At 37.1% G+C, this 23,347-nt stretch overlaps 1 protein-coding gene and 1 long non-coding RNA gene across 2 annotated transcripts in view; one reads left to right on the top strand and one right to left on the bottom strand.

Moving 5' to 3' along the window:
* The window catches only part of LOC145675856 (uncharacterized), a 545,559-nt gene that overhangs the window by 236,908 nt on the left and 285,304 nt on the right, over positions 1–23,347 (top strand). The window lies entirely within an intron of this gene.
* LOC145675857 (uncharacterized) overlaps positions 9,794–23,347 on the bottom strand; it is a 177,618-nt gene continuing 164,064 nt past the window's right edge. Inside the window, exons 2-3 of the long non-coding RNA XR_014129230.1 lie at positions 10,897–11,052; positions 9,794–9,934 (exon numbers count right to left, since the gene is read on the bottom strand). This is a non-coding gene — a long non-coding RNA (uncharacterized LOC145675857). The remainder of the gene's footprint in view (positions 9,935–10,896; positions 11,053–23,347) is intronic.

Below are 23,347 nucleotides of genomic sequence, written 5' to 3' on the forward strand. Positions count from 1 at the left end.
TGGATGATATTCTGGAAGATGGATCGTGAGTCTGTAGGCATTGCACCACGCATTACTACGAATACAAGGAAAAGTGAAGCTAGCTTTCTCTAACACTCCAGACTTTCCACTGACGCATTTTGTATTCGCTATTGCCAATGATTACCTTTTGCCTACTTTGGAACTATCTTTAATTCGGAGCATATCTAAGAATGCTGTTGAGAGCATCTCTGGAAATTATGTCTTGTAGGAAATGCACTGCACACACATTACACATTACTGAAATATCCATTTTTGGATGAAGTATATATACAGAGTGTCTCAAAATTCCTCTGACATAGGGTAACTGTTATTACCAGAGTTACAACAAAATGTAAGTGGGGAAACAGTCTCCAAATACAATGTTTTCAATCTAAAGTGAAGGAATTTTATTTTTAAATAGGACGAGCCGCTTGGGCTGTACACTCTTTATGCGCCCAATGTTAAATGAGAATGAAACGTTGCCATTTCCCGGAAGGTGGGTAAATTTTGTAAGAATATAGTGAATGGGGGCATCTTCGAAATGGGTGCTGGCCATCGACACGTTAGCGTAAAAGACAGTAGCTTCATTCACTTATGTTGTGGGTCCAGATAAATGGCAACATTGCATTTTCATTTAACATTGGGCGTATAAACAGCATACAGCCCAAACAGCTCGTCCGAATTAAAAAGCTCCTTCACTTTAGATTGAAAACATCATATTTGGACACGGTTTCCCCTCTTCCATTTTGTTGTAACTCTGATAATAATAGTTATCCTGTCAGGGGACTTTTGAGACACCCTGTATATATAACTTCCTTTACCTGATATGGACCGCAATTTCACCATTTCTCATGTTCTAAATAAAGCATGTGGCAATGTGGCGGTTTCCACTTTTTTTTTTTTTTTTTTTTTTGGATACCTCTATCTGTGAAACTCTGCACTTTTATCTATAGACCCATATGAACTTTATTTATTATTATTTTGGCCTCAGACGTTGTCAGTGTTGTCTTGAAACACCCTATATATGATTTTACATGTTACATTTTTACCTTCGGTTAACAGCAGAAGAGAAGAAAGTATGGAGGTCGTGAAAAATCGAATTTGGGATTTCAATGGATTTACACGTTTCAACCCTACATGCAAAAAAAAAAAAAAAAAAAAAAAAAAAGAATATTTGTCCGTCTGCGCTTTTGTTCGTTCGACTCGATGTATGTACCCTCGCGTAGAAGCCATATCACTCAATGTATCCATACCAAGTTTAAACTTATAGGGCCTTATGCAGAGTCGTTTTTAGCGTTGTATTTAGAGCTTGACTAACACGTGATACTAATTTCCGTATTTAGTAACATGTGAGTGAAGGTAACAACGATTTATATCGAAAAAAGGCCAAACTCGATTTTTTCACAAGGTTGTCCAAACACTTTAAGACAAATCAAGTAAAATGAGTCATATTCTCTCTTATATTTATTTCTCGTATTGTACTTGGAAAAGTGTGGTTGGTTTTTCGATATAAATCCTTGTTGACTCCGCTTACGTGTTACTAAATACCGAAATCAGCATGACACGTTAGTCAAGCTCTTAATACAACGCTAAAAGTGACTCTGCATAAGGCCCTATGTCTCTTTTTCTTCCAACTTAGGTAATTGGACTTAATTCCCTTGTGCACTGAACCCTTTATATAAAGAACGAAATTGAAGGTTAAATTCAGTGGGTATGCAAGGAATGTTCGGTGTTTTAACTCCTTCCTCCTTGAGCGAGATATGCGAAAATAAAACATTTATACTGTGTTAAGATATGTATACATCAGGGGCGGATCCAAGGGGGCGATCGGGACGATGCCCCCCCAGAAGAGGAGCCCTTAAATCAACAATAAATCAAATAAATCAATAATAATAAACAATCCATCAAAAGTTTGGAGCCCTTAAAAGTAGCAGTATGACACCCCCCAGAAGTCGGTCCTGGATCCGCCCCCTGGTATACATAGACGAAGTTAGGCCCTACATGAGCTTGGAAGCTTGAACCGGCTTGACGAACTTCTGCGTACGCCACTGGTTAAATTTAAATTATAAGATTCTATATTCTACAGACCGCTCCCAATTGGGGCCCGCATTTCTTAAAGCCAGCCTTAGTTACCCACTACCTGCTCTCCTGACTTGGGACAGAACATGCAACATTTCACGTATTAAAACCCCGCTCTGGCTCTGTGATCGAGCGTTTACCTCTGGTGCATGGGACCCTTGGTTCGATCCCAGCTCGCGTCAAGTAAGCTTTGTGGTGCACAAACACCGTGTGCGTTGGTAATGTCGGGGTTCTCCCGTTTCTTCCCACTTTCTTCATTCCACCATTTCATTCGTTTCTCATCATCACCGTCTCGTTTAGCCTAGCCGGCATAAGCGTGAGATGTAAAACTTAAAGATGTCATTACATTTTGCTTCGCGTATTGAGGAGCTTTCTACGAATCGCAACCTGTCCGCTAATTAATTTGATCTGATTGAGTTGTAATATTGTACTGTTTATATACTGTATGCACACTCAAATTTAATACGTGTATTACAAAATAAAAATCAAGAATGTAGACTCTATGACTTCTTATGGAAGACACTGTGTCTCTATCAATTAAATATGTTTAAAAATAGCGCCACTGTAGTTGTCTTTGCTAGGTGCCATGCATAAGGTGATCGGCACCTTAAGGAAAAAAATAAAATTAAAAAAAAACATAAATACAACATGAATCTAATATGAGAATATTTTACCGCCCTTGCATACCAACGTTGACAGCTTAGCTAGCTACTGGGGTTTTCGGGCGGCTCGGCGCAGCTCTCTCTGCACACGCCCAGACAAGAGAGAGATCGTTCTTAACTGACCTAGCCCCAAGCTCCAAGATCGATTGTATCCACGGTTCGTCCCGACGACCGCGCTGTTGCCACGTTGACAGAATTTCCAATGTATGCCAGCCAGCCTTTGTTTTCATGCCTAAATGCAGCTGTTACCTTAACTAATATATATTATTTTTTTTAAAATGTATATTAATCAATAATAAATCAGAACTACTTAGAATTACCTTTTCATATAGATAATTAATAAAGTAACTATTTTCCAATTGATGGCCTAGCAGTATAGCTATTATAGGCCTAGTTAATCATTGTCAATCCACTTCTGGATGAAGGTCTCTCCACTCTTCTCCACAACCATCTATCATGGACCATTCTTTTCCGCGTTACTGTAGGCTACACTGTTCCTTGATTTCGTCATAGCACCTTCTATAGTGACGTTTCCTAGTCGTTTATTTCCTCTTGTGTCCGATTAAGAATTGCTTTTCTCCATCGTTCATAATTTCTTCTTGCAATATGTCTAGCCTTTTGTCACTACAATGTTTTTTTTTTTTTTTTTGTACTGTTAATATCCGTTTTTCTTGTCACCTTTTTATCCACGTGATTCTTTTCGTATCTTTTCGGGTGATTCCTGACATACATTTCTCTATGCTTTTTTGTGTAGCCTGCAGACGATGAATGTCTGATTTTGATAGTGTCAATGTCTCCGATCTATAATATCGAAACGGGCAACATACAATCGTTGAAACTTTCACGCTTTAGACGTATTGGCATTTTGGTTTTCAATATGAAAGTGTCTCTTCCGAGCCTTACTTGATAAGTCTTCCCAGATAGACAAAGATATTTCTGTACAGGGTGGCCCAAAAGTAGGTATACACCCAGCATTGATCAAGAATAATATTCTAGCTTATAGGTTTATTTGCTTCGGCTGTTCTGAGCTTAAGATATAAGTAAAAAGATATTAAGAACAAATAAAAGAGAAACTAAGGATAACAATAAGAAATTATATAGAATGCAGTGAGCTGATCAATACAGCACTGTATACCTACTTTTGGGCCATCCTGTATTTCTCTTGGACGTACTGTCAACTTTCTATTTTTTTTTCCTTTAGCTTTATCTATATACACTCACCAGCCAGAACATTATGTCCACCAGCAACAATGCTGTTTGACATGGAAGCAATGAGGCCTTGATAACTGGCTGCATACATAGTGGACCACATTTGCACATACAAGCATTTTATTGTTGTAAATTCCGCGGAGGCAGGGAAGCAGTTGCTCCCATGAGTTTGAGAAACATTTGCATTTGGTAAGTTGTGTACTAATATACTTATTTAAAAAACCGTGCCACTCTTATGCAGGTGGGTCGTGGGTTAAGATCTCGTGATTTTAGGGGCCATTGTAGCAACTTGAATTCACCACTGTGCTCCTTGAACCCAGGGCCGGATTAAGGAGGGCTATAATCCCTGACCTCCAGGTGGATAGGGGCCTCTACTCTGGTCAAACTTTTAGTTGGCTATCTAAAACGAATCATGAACATACAATCATCATCATCATATAAAATATAACCAAAAATATGAAACATATTCCCTTAACTTTCCTACTGTATGTACTTTCACAGAAATGTATTAGGTAAAGTCAACAGGGGCCACATATTTTTCTAGACCCGAACCTCCAGTTGGTTAATCCAGCTATGTTTGAACCCCACAGAAAAACATTGCCCTTGTGACAAGGAGCGTTGTCCTCTTAAAAGATGCTACTGCCAACTAGAAATATAGTCGACAAGAATGCATCGATAGCTGGGAACCTTCAAGGTGCCCTCCACACGCACTATTGGACCAATGGATGACCATATGCCGTATCCCAAATTATAATGGCGCCATCGCCGGCCTGTCGACGTCCTATTGTGAACGTCTTGAGCAGCGGTTTACCTGGAAGATTGCAGATTCTGACCCGGCCGTCGATATGATAAACGCAGTATCGTGATTCATTGGACTAGGCAAGGTTGTGCCATTAGTCGGCGATTCAATGATGATGGGAATGCCAATTCTATTCATAATCGAAGATTCTATACAGTTAACATTGGTACACACAGAAGACTATTTCTAACGTGTACGGTAAACACACTCGTACTTTATCCACTGTTAAAGTCTCCTGTTATTTCGGCTACAGTTTGCTCTCTATTCTACTGTACCAACGTCCATAGTCTACAATGCCCGATATCTTTAATGAGCTGTGGCCTCATGTTTTGTGGTTTGGTGCTGGTTTGAAGTCGTTTTCCCAACTTTGGAAGACACTGACAACGGTAGCTCGAGAACAACCGACAAGTCGCGATGTTTCTGAGTTTCTCGTTCCCCAGCCGTTGGACCATCACAATCTAATGAATATCAAACTCTGATATACCGCCGACCTTTCCCATCCTGCGCATAAGCACCACACTGATGGATAGAGTAAGAGAGATCCATTTCACTGTTTGACAAAAGGTTCTGCTGTGCTCCAAAACTCTATGTCATCTCAACAACTTCGTAAAGCAATGACTGATCATAATGACTTGGCTGGTTAGCTTACATATGACGTACTCAAGAAGTAATGCTCAAATGAAAAATTCCAATCTGCATGCATTATTTAATTGTTCTATGAGTAAAAAAATGTAAATATGAAATATGAAATGATAGATAATATGAAATGAAATTACTAGTCCCATTGTCATGCTCTGAAGATTAAAGGAGACTCGGATATCCGTTTCCTTCCACATTATCAATGACACCAATTGTATCATATTCGAAGGATGTGAAACTACAAATATTTCATTTTTCCACTGTCTTGTGTAACTTTTCTGCTACTAATTTAGGTGCAACTATATTGGTATTAGTTAATTGCTAGCAGGGAACAGTTCCATGGACTATTAAGCACTTTTTGCTATTTGTATTATCTTCTTCAAGGCTACATTATATAGCCTACAACCATAAAATCAGAAAAAAAAATCTCAGTAAGACTTCAAAAGAGTCCATACAGAAGAAATATGTAATATTTAGACAGAGCACGGTGTAAAAAATAAAAGTAATTAATATGGGTGTCTTATTTGTGAGGTGCGTAATTACGGAAAATAGGGGTAAGAAAACTAGAAGGTGTTAACCATGGTACCCCTCCATGAAGTCACAAAGATAGGAGCGTCAAGAACACGATAGGCACGAAGCGTCAAGAACATTTTTTACGCAATGACTGTGATAACCATAATATAACTTGTGATATCAATATATTTATGAAATAGATTACATTTCGTTGCTAGTTAACATGGAACATTGAAAGATTTTACAACTGATTTGAATATTTCTGTTGTTTTAATTCATTATAAACATCTGGTGAATTAACATTTTACTTGTAGCTACAAGTGGCTACTTTATTGGTTGTACAAAAAAAAAAATTGACCAGCAGGAATCGAAACCGGGACATTTTGCACGTGAATCACAGATGCTACTGATTGTGCCACGCCGTCACTTGATAAATTTGCGCAACGTACGATATATGCGGCGAGTCGAAAACTTTAAGACATTTTTTCTGTTATATTAAGTCATTGCGCTCTCCCAGTTTGTAATATGAACAATTTAAATGTGCATTATCACCTTGCAAAAATGGCCCCGAAGTTCATTTACCAAAGTCTTTCTCATTGTAAGATATATTGTTTACAAGTATGAATTAATTGAAGCGGAAATCAGATCTTCCTGAAATAGGGAAAGGGAAGACTTTAAGATGTGTTGGAATAACAGTATTCCTAATTTCTAATACAGTATTTTCGGGTTCTAAGACAGAATTGTTTGAAATAGAAAGAGTACATTTAGCCAGAACGAAGTATATAACGCAAGAAATTTGTATATGTCCTTATTGTAAATCTGAATCAAATACGCTATTACAGAACGAACTTTTTATTTAAAAACTTATATAATATTTTCCAATCTTAATTATATCCCTAAAATCTTAATTATACCGGAGCCTCCTTACTCTACAAAGTACCATAGTTACCTGTAAACAATTAAAACATTTCATCCATTTTATTTTTTCCATAATATTTAATTGAGGTTTTAAGTACATCTTTAGGTGCAGATCTAGGTCTAAAGCACCTAGCATTTAGTTTTCTTATAAGTAATTGTCTTGTAACAACAGTAATTTTAAGTAAAAAATAATTAAAACGTTGGATGATCATGGATATTCTCATCCATTTTTCAGGTCAGGGATCATAAAGCGTACCGGCAACTGCAAGCTCAAAAACGCCATTTGGGAAGGACATGGAGACATTTGCCTCTCTGAGTTTTCCATATACATATATTTTGAGCCATTTTATAGTACTATACAAATAAAAAGAAACATGAAACTCATATCGGTGGAGAATCTTGCTGTCCCTGGGAAGATTTAATGTAATACTGCTAAGGTGAATAATCAAAGATTTTATAACAAAACCTAAAAAGCGCAGTTGGACTCATTCCATATCGGTCCTGCAAAATTTGCAGTTCGCAGCGTAACGCAAAAAAGTGAGGAACAGTTATAAATGCATTCCCGATTATCGCAATCTTAAGACTCAAATTTTGCGTTACATTGACGCAAACAGTTACGGAATGAGGTCCCGTGTCCGATAAATCTAGATTGCTTTCAACACTCCCAAATCACATTTATATATACAATGACTAAACAATATTTTATTTGTTTTGAGTCTTTTCCCATCCGAAACACAATTTTTCGTTCTCCCATAATGTAGATATTTATAAACCATTTTTTTTAAAACACGTATAGAGCTGGAACATTTAACGTCATTGCCGAACTCCGCTTCTAATTATCCTTCTGTCTGTTCTACTTTCCTATTCTAACTCACACTTTGATTCACATACTCTTTCGTTGAGGTTTCGATTCTACTTAGTAAAACATGTCAATATTTTCAACGTGATACTTAGGAGTTGGGGAATTTGATGGTTCAGTATAGGTCGCTCAAACGGCTGTGTAAAGTCTCTGGTTGATTACAGACCCGTGACCTCATAATAGACAAAAGCATGTCCAAGAATTTTCTTGGGATCCTTCCTTTTTGTTCTTTTAATTCCAAAAATGCAACTATCATGATTTGCTTGCGTTTCCAATTTGTTTATTTTATCGTCCGCGCATAAACATAGGAGAAAGATAAAATTAACGATTTCACTAACATTTTCTAAGATAATAATATTGTTGAACAATTTTTGTCACTGAAGTACGTAACATCAAAAATCACTTGCGTATATTTCTCTTCACACCTTTATATAGTAGCCTCGTTCAAAAACGTTTTTACTTTTTTTCTAACGTCTTATACGGTGTGTTATAGTACCCGCGCTTAAAATGTTTTCTCTTTCTCTCAAACGTCCTTGGGTATTATAGTACCCTCGCTCAAAACGTTTCCACTTTCAAATATCCCACATGGAGTGTTATAGTAGCCAATTTCCTTTCAAAGAAGTGTCCTATAATAAAATGTTATAGTAGCCTCTATCTAAAACGTTCCCATTTTCTTTCAAAGAAGTGTCTTCTTATTCAACGGGGTGTTTATAGTAGAATCGCTCTAAACTTTTTTTTTTTTACTTTCTTTGAAAGGAACGTTGTCCCATTCAACGGGGTGTTACAACGGTCTCACTCAAATCGTTTCCACTTTCAACAGAATATCGTCCTATTCAATGAATGTTATAATAGTTCCATTCGGAAGGTTTCCACTTCCTTTCAAAGGAATGTCAACCTATTCAATGGCATGTTATATTAGCCCCACTTAAAAAGTTTCCACTTTCGTTCAAAGGAATGTCACCATATTCAATGGGGTGTTACGGTAGTCTCACTTAATACACTTTCACTTCTTTTTACAAAGGAATGTCGTCCTACTACATAAGGTTCTGTCAGGTTTGTAATAATTAATTGGATCGCTACATAGGAGCACGCGTGAACACACCCGAGAAGCTAATGCAGATAGCTCGAAACTGATGTGTATTGACTTACAGGGAGGATGGCTGTTGTGTGTGAAAGTGATTATGTAACTTCGAAAATTACGATCTTTTGGAAGGTCTGCATTTGTTCCCTTTCGGATAATAGTTGTATTTATGGACAAATAAGTAAACAGTAATGATAAAAGATTTCCTTCTGTCAAAAAATAGGATCATTGAGAGAAGCCCTCATACTTTTCTTTCAAACCAATGCGTAACTAACTTCCTCAACAGAACAATACTCCCTACAACAGTATGCTTATTTAGAACATAGTTCCTTAGCGCTGCCCTATAAGCCTCAGAAATTGTGGTAATCCCTTTTTCAATTGATGGCATGAATTTCGCCTTCTCTGAGTGGAGTAGTCATTATGATTCGATTGTTTGGACTACTGTTTTATGTCAGCTGTGTAGTAGATGGTCCATGTTTCTCTTGATGTTCTTTCAGATTGGTCTCAAATAACCCACATTTCGTTTCGACACCATAAGCATTGTCAACTACTGCTATGGATCAGAAGTTTTGATACTGAACGTGCAGAAATCTTTATTTATAAATGCTCATGGACAATTTGTTCAACTCTTGATTTCGACATCTGGAATTCCTCATCAGTGTTCCTGAGGATCATATTTATCTACTGTAACTGATTTGCTCACGTTATCCAAACTTACTTTTGTCACAACCTCCATCAGCCTACCTGAGCGACTAATCAGTGATCAACATTTCCCTTCATACACCTGTTGTTGACGCAATGAGCAAACAATTGCGTGGGTTCAAATTGTTGAAACATTCGCCGTATTTTTCCGATTTCGCACCATTAGAATACCATCTCTTCTTCGTCTTCAAAAATAGGGTTGCGCACGAGACAAGATTTGAAGCTGTCTCGTCTCGAAATGTACTGTAAAAGTGATGTCTCGACTCGAAAAATGTATTATTTTCTATTGGAAGAGCTGTGTCTCGACTCGACATTTGTCAGGAAAATTCTGTCTCGACTCGTCTCGTGCGCATCCGTATTCAAAAAGAAGTTTGACTGAAGGCGTTTTGTCTTTTATTATGACATCATTCGTGTTGTAGGATCACTATTTTGACAATCTTGAAAAATCATCAGGAGGAGAGTACTGAGAAATGCTGGAAAAGAATTGGAAAAGGCTGAAATTATTACCAGGAATTTTAATTCTGAGCAAGACTTAAAACTAAAAGAGAATTTTGGAACATTGTAGACAGCGGAGGTGAATTGTTGATTTTGCTCAGGTCTGAGATATCACTGAAATCAAATCTAAAAGGATCAAATTAACTGTTTTACGTAAAAAGTGTAGCAATTGGCATGTACGTGATTCAAAATCTTCGTTTAGTGCTCTTCCTATTCTCTGTGTATGATTATTTCCTTCTGAAGGGTGTTGTGAATGAGGAGTACAGTTTTGTAATATTGTACAATATCACTTTGCTCGTCAAAGTTGTTTGATATTTCAGAGTCCTTGTTTAAGGTAAATTCAAATGGATGTATTTTATTGAGCGTCAATAATCAAAATAATTGAATCAAATTCAAGATATGACCAAGGGCGCCCATCAAGGGGGGCAAGGTGGGACGCTTGCCCCCTAAGAGGAAATTGTACTTGGGAATATTGAAAACCCAATAGAATTTTTACATTAGTTACAACAAAATTTGAAACTATGTTTGAAACGTCGCTTATACTTGCCCCCCCTTGGAAACCACAACATGGGCGCCCTTGGATATGACTATTCAAAACTTCGTCCAAAGATGAGTTGAATTATAATCAGAGAATAACTGTGCAGTTTTCGGATATTCTGCGTGTTTTATTGTTGAGAGAGTTAGTTGAGTTATCGCCAGCATGTTTCTGAGAAGTAGTTAAGTCCTCTCAACTCAAACTATAAAAGAAACAAATTATCAAAAGCTATGAAGAATTATTATCTGATTATTTACTCAACTTTTCTTTGGACAAAGTTTGAACAATCATAACTTGAATTTGATGGAATTATTTTGAGTATTGATACTTTCCAGAAAATACATTGGAAAGATAAGAACGTGCTGCCATCTACAGATGATAACTTATTCAAATCTTTACATTTACCTTAAGAAGAAACTTTTGAAAAAAGGCAAGTTGAATGTCTGTCGTCGTATACTCCTCGAACTCGCGAAACAGGTGTTCGGGTTGGCGAATTTTCTTCTTCTTCTTCTTCTTCTTCTTCTTCTTCTTCATTTCTGTCTGTTCGGCTGCCACCAGCAACTGCAATTACCATGAAATTATCCTAAGTTAAATCGATCCGTGTCTCGAAAGGAAACGGTCATGTCTGTATACGACTACAAAATAGAAACAAAAAAGTACATGCAATTGCATTTTTAACTAGTGTGGCAAGTTGCAAAAATTCAGGCAGGTCTTTGTTTTGCCTTCTTGTCGTGCTTTCAAGGTGAAAGTCTATTCTGCAACTATTAAAAAAAAAAAAAAAAAAAAAAGAGTTAAAGTGCGAATTGAGAGAAGGAGGGAGAGAGAGACTACAGTGTTCACCTTATTTGTTCAATGCAGAATAACAAAGTTCATAGAACATCAATTATTCATATATAGGTCTAGAATAACAGTGTGTAGTTATAGAGTGTGTCTTGACTAGAGGGTACTTAGACTAAATAAGGTTGAATCTAGAATGATCATACCTTCCGGTTAATCAGGATTGTTCCGTTTTCAGAACACAAAATACTGTCCCAATTTTTATAAATTAATATTTCGATCCAAAATTTTTGTCCTACCACACACCTTAATTAAGTTTTATTGTAATAACAGTCGTTTTTTCGGAAAAAACTGTTCCGAGGGGGCACACTTGGTATACCGGGGGGCACTGCCGGTACTTATCTATTTATTATTATATTATAGACGTATTATTTTGCTCTCCTCCGGGGGTGCACTCTCAGAGCTCGGTGGGGGGGGGGGAGCAGTGCCACTCCAAAAACATGTCTGGAAGAAACACTGTTGTAATATAATTAATTCATAACGATGCTTTGTTATGTTTCTAGATTCACAATAAATATAGCTTTCTTTTACATTTTCATTATGTAGTAGTATTTTACTATGAAATTATTAATTCACTTCAAAATTAGCTTTTATTTTGCTATGTTATCAAGTGCTATATGTGTTATATTCTTAGATGTTGGAATTATAGTCACCCTAGTCAGGCTAAGTTTTTAAATGTTTCCGAATTTGTATTACCAGGGTCTCGATTGTCGATTTGCAGATTGATTTATTTTAGGTGAGAATTCCCTATCAGACATAATTAAGTTATTTTGATCTAACTTTGACTTCTCTAATATCAACATTAATGATATTGCACCATGAGTTTACTGCGCAGTATTAATAATATAGGCCTACAGTTATAATATATATATATCTTACAAAATGATGGTTCATTACTTCTAAATATTTTGAATTCTAAGACTGATCTTTGAAACATTGTAGTAAATTTGCTACTTCTACTGAATGACCTATCACTCCTCCTATCACACTGGTGGGTCTCTGTGGCAACCAACCCTGGCTCTGTGTATTACGACATTTAGGGATTGTAATCACAAGTCAAAAGATTTATTTATATACTTGAAAAATTGAAGAAAAGAATTTGTTTCAGAGTTAACGAATCTCGTAGTGTTAGTGAAACAACAAACTGAGATCCGCAGTAAAAACACTAATGCCGTTAGAGAAAGCGATAAAGAAATTTTCTAAGCAAGTAATATTTGGGTTTGTCAAATATTGTAATACATAATTCAGAACGCTGGAAATACAGCGTAAGGTGTTTTTCACATTGGCAGATTGGGAATTGAGAATTTTGCAGGGGATATATCATACATAAAGAAATAAGATACCAAAACTTTCCAAATAAGTATGTGAGCGACTTGGACGAACATAATAGTATGTCACATTTTCTAACTTTCGAATAAACAAAAAGAAGAAGAAGAAGATTGACAATTCCTATGCAATTCATTGCAATGACATACCAAACAAGCTTTCCCTGCCATCTGCAGGTACATTTTGGAAATTAAACTACCTGCATATTCTTCTGTGGTTCAATCCCAACCGTTCCACCTAATAACTCGAATTTACTGGAAGTGGCGCTTATAATTATGTTCGCCCGAGTCGCTCATATAAGTTAGATACTATCATCCATCTCCGATACTATCATACATGGCACAAAGTATCTTGTATAAGTTGTATCATAACATTAAGTTAGGTTATCTAAATCAAGTGTTCAAAGTGGTCTATATCATTTACAATGCATAAGGCTCAATAATGTTGTTGGATGATAAGTTATCAAATTCAGAAGTAATACGCTCTTTTAAATGCTCTAGATCAGTTTTTTTTAATCTATGGTCCGCGGACCGACGCGACGGAGGGCTGCAAGAGATTGAAAAGGGAATTCCGGGGGACAATTAATTTTCATTAAACATTATCTTATATTGCACACACGTGAGATATATGTAATGCATATTACCTGCGTAGGTTTCAACCAATTGAGAAGAATATAATATCAAAAGATAGAAGAAAAATAAAAAATTGCAACTTAGGCTGAAAGATACATTACAAGTCACATTAAGTGAATGTCGAATTCATATAAAACTTAATTCCTATAATCATGCACGCCGACTACGTGAGTGCTCCGAAGCTCCAGCACCCACACAAATAACCTTGTGGGTGCGGGGCACTCACAAGATTTTTAGTTTGATAGAAACAAAATAATATAAATATTTCTCAAAAAAATAAACAATTAAAACAGAGATGGAAGTTAAAATTTGAAACCTCTAAAACAATTGTTTGTTTCAAATATGTTTGTGTAAAGCAACCAAGCAACACACTCTCCCCATCCTTGCCTGTCTCTGGCCTAGTAAAAGGCAGTCTCCATAATAAAAATGGAACAATATTGTGAATAGAATCGAGCATTGCCCTTTATGACAGTGTTCATAAAAGATTTTAACTAAAAGGAAACAAATCAAAAAATATCGAGACTCTCCTGAAAACATATAAAGTGTACCGCCATTGATATGCACCCACATAAATTTTGGAAAGTCGGCGCCCGTGGCCTATAATCGTGTTTTTTCGAATATCTCCGTTTATAGCAGTACTGCATTCTCACAAATGACGCATTGAATGTTCTAAAATTGTAATTTATCATTTAATTTTTATGATATGCGAAATATATACGGTGTATTTTTAAAAAAGCATTTTTTTATTTCATGGGGAGCCACGGAAAATTAACAGTAGCTACAAGAAGTCCGCGTTATCAGAAAAATTCGGAAGCGCTACTCTAGATCCTTTTCTTTTCTTCTTCTTTTCTTTTTCCATTTTTTTTTTTTTTTTTTTTTTTTTACGAAAGAAAAATAAAAGTTTCTCGAAATGGAGGTAGAGAGTTCGGAAAATGCGGCTACCTTTTCTACCGAGTGTTCCCATCGGGAATCGAACCCGGTACCGTTCGCACCGAAGATGAGAATGTTAGTGACTACGCTACACAGGACCACGACATCTTCGTAATTGTAGCAATATAACTACTACTTTTGAAGTATGAACGTATGCTTAATTTTTGCTAACTTTCTATTCGTTGTAATGTACTTAATTACAAATGTAACAAGGTTTAAATCCTTTATAAAATCATTTCTTACATATTATTCACGAAACATGCCATAACGTATTGTTTACGACGATCAACTGCTTCTACTCTAGTAAATTGACTACTGAATAACTGATAGTTTCAAATAATTTATAAGCTCACATACATTATACGAGGGGAGGCTGGAAAGTTCATGAAATCACCAAGAAGAAATTTACCTGGAAGACGTATTTTAATACACTACGTCATTCAACGTATTCCCCCCGAAGCTCAATATACTTTTCACAACATTTCTAACCCTTACAAATAGAAGGTCTTGTCCTGCTGTGCAAACCAGCCCTCCACCTCCGCAATGAGGCCTTTGAGATGTTTTTCGAGATGTGGGAAGAGGTGATAGTCGGAGGGGGCCAGATCAGTTGAGTAAGGTGGGTGAGGTACACAGGTGAAGCCCAGATCCACCAGCAATTGCATGGTTTGATGAGCCTTGTGGGAGGGTGCATTGTCCTGGAGAAACTCAACACCACTGCTCACTTTTCCCTGACGTTTTTTCTTCAGAGCCTCCTTCAGCTCAATCAAATAGTTGGAATAAACTCCAGCATTGATGGTTTCACCCTTTTTAAGGTATTTGATAAGGATGACACCGTCCTTATCCCAAAACACCGATGAAAGCACCTTCCCAGCTGATCTTTGGCTTCGGAACTTCTTCGGTCGAGGAGATCCACTGTGGCGCCATTCCGTGGATTGCTGTTTAGTCTCTGGATCATAGTAGTTCAGCCATGTTTCATCTTCTGTCACCAGGCTGCGCAAGAACTCAGCAGGATTTTGGAACTTTTGCAAAATTTCCTGTGACATCTGCACCTGTGTTCTCTTATGGTAAGCATTCAAACATTTTGGGATCCATTTGGCATTGACCTTCCGCATGTCCAAATATTCTGCTATTATACCGATACGCTCACGCGATATCCCCACACACGTAGCAATGTTTTTGATCGATATGCACCTATCCTCCATGATCATTGTCATGCATTTTGTCGATTTTTCCGTGGTCACTGCACTTGAAGCCTTGCCTGAGCGAAGTTCATCTTCAGTCTCACGATGACCAGCCTTAAAACGCCTCACCCACCTCGCTACTGTTGTATATCCAGGAGCGTGTTCCCCCAAAGTATCCTGCAAAGGTTTATGAATTTCCATAGAAGATTTGTCTTGCAGCACAAAAAACTTAATAACACTACGAAGCTCATTCTTCTCGAATTTCCTTAGATCTTCCGCTATACCTTCTTACAGAACCTGAAACAAAGCAAATAATAATGATAAAATTAGGGATGCGCACGAGACAAGATTTGAGACTGTCTCGACTCGAAAATGTTCTGTAAAAGTGATGTCTCGACTCGAAAAATATATTTTTTTCTATTGGAAGAGCTGTGTCTCGACTCGAATTTTGTCAGGAAAATTCTGTCTCGACTCGACTCGAACGCATCCCTAGATAAAATGATCATATACGAGATGAGAGGTTCACATGATACTTGACTTTTCTAATGACTATAATGATATGTTTCAATTTTTATTTCTTCTTAGTGATTTCCAGCCCCCCTTCCCCTCGTACTGTTCGTATACAGGGTTTATATCCTTTGTTTAATTGAAGATATTTAACGTATCTTCTGTACTACACTAACATATTTTATGATCTGATTTTCCAGGTGTTCGTTGCTCAAGTTACACATCTTAAAGATCAGGACGTTGGAAAACATTGCTCTAGATTCTAGTTTTCAAAGAAGAAAAAAATTTCGAGATCGAGATACGGAGTTTAGAAAACCCTGCACAAACTCACTGTGGATCTATTTTCAAGATCATTAATAGTATTGCCGAGGAGACCTGAAATTTCTATTCTCGTTTCAAAATCGAGATAAGCGCCTTTTTAAGTTCGAGACGGGGACAAGAAATTTCACAAGTTTTATGATCAACACTAGTTTACGCAAGTCTTAGTACTCAAAAACTATTTTTATGTTACATAATGTATGGTATATAAATTATAACTTGATAAAATAATTATAGGGACACAATTATCATTTATTAACGTTTCTAGATCCGCAAGTCATTACACAATATACTCCAATAATAAATATAGTTTAAATGATTGTAAATAATACCTTTCGTGGACCTCTTGACGAGATAGGATTTTGATTACTTTCAGATGAAATTAAGAAAAGAGTCACGGTATAAATTTTGTACATAAAGTTATAAAACAAGGTAAGAAAAATTTCGAGACGAGACAAAAATATGTTTTTTGCGAATGGAGATGAAACGAGAAATAATTCTCTGAGAATAGAGACGAGACGAAAATATACGTTTTCGAGAATAGAGATGAGACGAGAAATAATTCTCTGAGAATAGAGACGAGACGAAAATATCCGTTTTCGAGAATGGAGATGAGATGAGAAATTGAGACAAGACAAAAAATACGTTTTCGAGAGTAGAGATGAGATGAGAAATAATTCTCCGAGAATCAAGACGAGAGGAGAAAAAATCATTTCCTATCATGTCTCACGAGTTACACTACTTTTCAGCAAGATATGGAACCTTGTCCTTATAGGGGCAATACCCGCATCTCCGGTGTGCACCTTGCAATATTACTACATCTTCGCCTTAAGAGACTATCCTAAATTTATTTAGCTTTTTTTTTTTTGTTTTGTTTCTCCATGATTTTAAATTGGTTATTTGTCAAGCATCTGTTCCTTTAAAATTGTTTTCAGCGCTCATATATGTATTTTAAGAATGCAAAACAATTTATGCAGATCTTTTAGTAAATATTTTCTTTTTCTTCTATTTGTTGAAAATTTATCCAATGAAGTTCGTTTTCGGTATGAAGCAAACTGAATGTGACAAGAACATACAAATTAATATTATTCAGAAAAAATACATGCGTTCAATGGCGATTTTTCCTTGTGTGCTATTGTGTTATATTACACTAAAATTATTTATACATTTGATATACTGGTATATATTCGCGATGATAAAAGAGTTTGAAGTAAAAAATAATAACACTAATTCCCTGCTTTCACACGACATTTAATTTACTCGTGCATATGGTTTCAGTCTATTACTGTTGAACTTGGATATTTGGAAGTGTCAACTTTGTCGAAAGTATTAGACCCCTTAATTGATATTTTAACGTATCAATGATTTGTAGCATTCCGACTGCGCCAAATATATAGACCTATAATTCGAGACATTTTTGTTAATATAGAAACATAAGCTAACTTACTTCTATGTAAGGAACGGTTATATGTCAGCACTTATGCTCCGCTCTTTCTGCAGTACTCTTAGCATCAGCAAGACAGAAAGGAAGAGAGCTTTGTACGAAATATATGGAAAATCTTTGAGTTATTCGTCTCACAGTTATGCCTGCTAGACTAAAGGAGACGGTGATAATGAGGAGAAATGATTGAAATGGTAGAATGAAGAAAGTGGGAGGAAACGGGAGAACCCCGAGAAAACCCACGCACACGGTGTTTTTCCACCACAAAGTTCACTTGGCGGGAGCTGGGATTGAACCCGGGACCCCATGCACCAGAGGTGAACGCTCTACCACCGAGCCACCCCTTACAAAATATATGAAATTCTTGTCCTCCCGTCCATTTCATTTAAGCTTGGCCTAAGATATAAATGCGGTGCTAATTATTCTGTTGCACTAGAGCAGTTAGAGATAGATCTTAACCGACGCTACACTGGTATTTTTATTGTAAAACTTCTTCAAAGTTATTTTCTGCTTGTAAAGTAGCAATAGTGCATTTTGTACTAGTACAAACGAAGTAACACACACATTCCAAATTCTTCAGAACCAGAAATATCCTTGCATCTATTACACAGGTGAGTCTAGGGTCATGAGATGCAACTCTGAATCACGAAGACAAAGTGCGGTGTAAATACAGATGCATACGCTTAGTTGTCTCAGCGGAGAACTGAGAATCTGTCTTATTCCACCAGCGAACAAGATGATGTTAAGCGAATTAAAGCTACCAGGAAACACCGCACAGGTAATGAAAGTGACGGTAAATAATAGGGCATATAGAAGAATAGATAGCGTGCAAAAATTTGGATCTGCAACGAAACATTCTTGACAAAAACAACAGTGTGACGCTTACTGTCTTAAGGGATATCGTTCTCTTTGTCAGAAGGTCAGAAAATCTTTAGCTTCTCTAGTGGCTGTAATTCTGTAACTGTGTTCTTCTACTTCAGTAATGGCTTCAGACCGATACAGCAGTGTATAGGGAGCAATAATTATAATAGTTTGTTCAGACACGAATTATGGGAGGGGACCAATTAATAGCATTCATTAATAATAACCCAATTCCAACTATATTGGTACAGTACAAAGTAGGATTATAAGGGCTAATATAAGCCCTACTTCATCTCCATCATAACTGTCATCAACTGTCATCACTGGTCGACCACAAACCATACCTACAAGAGTAATAATAAAGCGATCGACATCGAATTCTAAATCTGATCGTATGTCTGTACACAAGTAAGAAAATTCAAATGCTTCTTCAAAATCCAATGTCACACAACTGCAATTGGGCAGTGTGTTAAATTATTTTTCCGTAAAGCAGAATTGAAAGGTTTAACTTGTTCTGCAATCCATTGGCATGTTCTACAAGATTACAAACTAAAAATTGACCTTTTTCCTGTAGTTTTTTTTTTCTTTCTTTTTTATGTTCAAGCTCATTTAGATATCCTGTCATAGGCCTATCAGCCACAAATATGAAATGTCCAAGAAGATCAGTACCTCGAATCTCATCTTCTAGGCATGTAGTGTTTGATGGAGCAAATTTGTTAATAATATCTTGGACTTCTCTTTTCAGTCAAAAAAAAAAAAAAAAGAAAAAGAATAAATCTTTGGAGACAATTTCCCGCACTTAGCCTCCTAACATCAGTAAATAAAGTAGGTCTCTATACGCTGTTTTCATGAAAGAAAGAAATGACGAAAATGGTGTTGGAAAAGAGTTCTATTGCCTCCTTATCATGTTCATCGTGCCCAGGGCCGTGCCCTGGAAAATTAGCGCCCGGGGCGAGAATATACGACGGCGCCCCCATACATATATTCCAAGCAATTTTTTCTATCTTTTGTACTTTTTTCTCCCGAATTTTTCGCCCCCCTTACTTCGGCGAAATAATGAACAGCAAATACTGCAAATAGATTCAATGAAGTTTGCACGGTTCAAACTTGAGAGATACACGCTTTGTATGCAGTTTCCTGGGACTTTGCTAAAGCAGCGAAAAATCTATTCAATAACGAAGTTATAATAAACAAAAGGGTGTAGTATAAACAATAAAAGCATTTTGTGACACAAAATTGGTGAATCACTTCGCTCTTCGACTGTCCTTATCACACTGTACAGAGAAGAATGTTAGAAATGCTTAAGTAAATGAAAAGAACTACTCGTATGTCAAACGTTATCAAGTTTTTATTTTATTTATTTTTTTTTTTTTTTAATTTTACTTTATTTATTTATTTATTTTTGGTGCTTTGATGGAAAGAGATCAGTCAAATGTACGCATCTTCTGACTTTTTGTACGCATGACAGATGAAGATTTTTCCAGTAAACATATCTTAAATGTGTGTTGGACTTCCTCGTGGCCAAGCGATTAGCGTACGTCCCTTTGGCGTGGGTGACACGTATCTGATTCCTGGCACGAGCTTATGTGGCCCGAATTCCATGATAAACAGCATGTTCACATTCCATATGGTCTCGTTGCTGAAGGTGACGCTAAACTCACTCCCATACACACGTGTTTCCTCTTCATGGCACTACACAGAGAACAGACATTTATGAAGAAGTTGAAAATTCTGTTGATTGATATTTATTTGGAGATTTTCAGAAATGTTCATCAATCACATCGGCGATGGTAAACAAGAAGTATGGATTAGTAGATTCTCTTGACAAAAAATGTATAAATTGCCCTGATTTCGCTTTGTATGGGAAATCATTAAAGCAGGACCAAATATTTTTTTTTAAATGTCAAATTATGAAATACGGTAATGAAATCTTTCAGTTTAACGTCCCACGATTATGCCTGTTAGGCTAAGAGAGAAAGATGATTTAGGCAAGTGAATGATTATGGAATAATTGGTGTAAGGAGAATCTGGGAGGAAATGGAAGTACCCCGAGAAAACCCATGGGCACGATCAGGGCCGTGCCGTGGGGGGGCGAGCGGGGCGACGGCCCCGGGCGCCGAAGTAAGGGGGGCCAAAATTCGGGAGAAAAAAGGAGAAAAAATAGGAAAAATTGCTTGGAATATATGTATGGGGGCGCCGTCGTATACTCTTCGCCCCGGGCACTAATTTTCCACGGCACGGCCCTGGGCACGATGAACATGATAAGGAGGCAATAGAGCTCTTTTCCAACACCAGTTTCGTCATTTCTTTCTTTCATGAAAACAGAGTATAGAGACCTACTTTATTTACTGATGTTAGGAGGTTAAGTGCGGGAAACTGTCTCCAAAGATTTATTCTTTTTCTTTCTTTTTTTTCTTTTTGACTGAAAACAGAAATCCAAAATTTTATTAACAAATTTGCTCCATCAAACACTACATTATCAGTAGCAATGAGCAGGGGAATATTAAAACCACATCGCCGAATCCGATATTGCATAGCTGTAACAAACAAGTGAGTTTCGTTTCACAGTGTAATGCTACGGTAGACTTCTAAACTATGATAATTCAATACTGAAACCTGAAGTAGAACATCTATAACTACTGGCTGCAATAAATTGATAAGATCAAAGATAGAAATTGTTCCTCAGACGTTGAATCCATATCAAAAAGCCATTATTTGCTATGTCTTATTGTTTTTGTTTTATGGTTATAAAAGTTGAAACCGGGAACCCTGATTAGAACCACTTCCGGATTGAATAGGTGGCTAGGGTAGGAGAAAGAACCTGCTCTTGGGAAGCTGAATCGATTGCAAAATATTGCATCTCGATATCTCTTACCGTTTTTTGTTCTATGAAAATCAATACTGAAACCGGAAATAGTAGCAAATTTCAACCACTTCTGGTTTTGGTAGAATGTTGCAAGTTGTGATCATATGCATTTTTGAGACACTGAATGGATTGCAGAGTCCGCTTGTCGCTATTGCCATTTTTGTTCTATTGCAATAAGCATTGAAACCCAAAATGGCTAATTTGAACACTTCCGGTTTGAATAGAGGGTTAGTCAAGAAAATAGAACCTATTATTGGGACAATTAATCGATTACAGAAAACCATATTTCGATATATCTTAACTTTCTTGCTCTGTGGAAATCAATATTGAAACCGGAAGTAATGTTAAATTTGAACCACTTTCGGTTTGGATAGTGTGTTCAGGGTAGTCATGGTACGTTGTCTTGAGACGCTCAATCGTTTGCAAAAAACAATTTGTCACTATGTGTTAAAGTTTTTGTTCTATTGCGATAAACGTTGAATCTGGAAATGACTAAGTTAAACCACTTTCGCTTTGAATAGTGAGTTAACAGAGGAGATAGAACCTATGGAACGCTGAATCAATCGCAAAAAATGCTGCATCACAAAATATCTTTTTGTTTATCTCTGATACCTGTCTACAGACGGATGGACGGACGGATAAAGCCGTCGTATGAGACTTCCGATACTTGTGTATAGCATAGTTTGGAAGATTGATGAATAAATATGAATAACAAAAATGTTATAACGCGATAAACGTTGAATCTGGAAATGACTAAGTTGAACCACTTCCGCTTTGTATAGTGAGTTAACACAAAAGATGAACCTATGGAACGCTGAATCAATCGCAAAAAAAAAAAAAAAAAAGCCGCATCTTAAAATATCTTTTGTTATCTCTGATACCTGTCTACAAACGGACGGATGGACGGATAAAGCCGTCCTATGAGACTTCCGATACTTATGTATAGCATAGCTTGGAAGACTGATGAATAAATATTAATAACAAAAATCTTATCACCAAATAGCAATATTAAATTAAACCACTAGTCGTAAAAATCTTGTGGGCCACCATTTGGACAGCTCTAATATAAAAGTATATACATACAGGAACAATGTAAGTATTCATCAAGATCGTACACAGGAGCGGGTTGGTTGATTAAATTACTGTTCTTTTTCTTCACTGAGGCAATATGAGACATTAACCTGTAGCTTACCGTAGGATCCGAATAACGAAAGTTCTCAACCGGAATCGAATCCTGATATCCCACGCCAAAAGCAGGTTTCTTAACTACCATAGCCAAACGGACGATTGCGCAGGTGGATTGTAAGTTAGGTAAATAAAGTAAGCTCAAAAATTGATAATTTGGGGGGGGGGGGTCGAGATTTGTCAAATAATTAAGGGGACACGGAATAATGGATCAGGGAAGGAAAATAAATGAAATCTTGGATTTCTACGTCCCACGCTTATGCCGGCTGGGGTAAAGGAGACGGTGATGATGAGAAATTAATTAAATGGTGGAATGAAGAAAGTGAGAGAAAACGTAAGGACTCCGAGGAAACCTACGCACACGATGTTCGTTCACCACAAAGTTCACTTGACGGAGCTGGGATCGAACCAGGGACCCCAAGCACCAGAGGTGAACGCTCTACCACTGAGCCACCGCGGTCCCTGGATCATGGAAGGGAATGGCCCCTCGCCGTAGGCGTCGGAGGACCACCGATGTGCAACCAGAGATAGCTCGCCAAAAATTGGCGTCCCCGCAGCGACGATCCGCGGTGGCCCCACTTCCGTTTTGAAAATTATACCACCAGCGGCAGAGACGCGACGAAACGCCAATGAACAACAAAATTACTCCCCCAAAATATGTTAAATCGCCTATATATGTAATTTGTTACATTAAGGAGAGTCTAAAAAACACTTTAAAAAAGTAAAAACCTTCCTTCCCCCGGGGTAGTTGCGAACCACCAACCTTTGGGTT

This window comes from Thermobia domestica, chromosome 18 (assembly GCF_964235325.1).
Source record: "Thermobia domestica chromosome 18, izTheDome1.hap1.1, whole genome shotgun sequence".
In the NCBI taxonomy this organism is placed as follows: Eukaryota; Metazoa; Arthropoda; class Insecta; order Zygentoma; family Lepismatidae; genus Thermobia; species Thermobia domestica.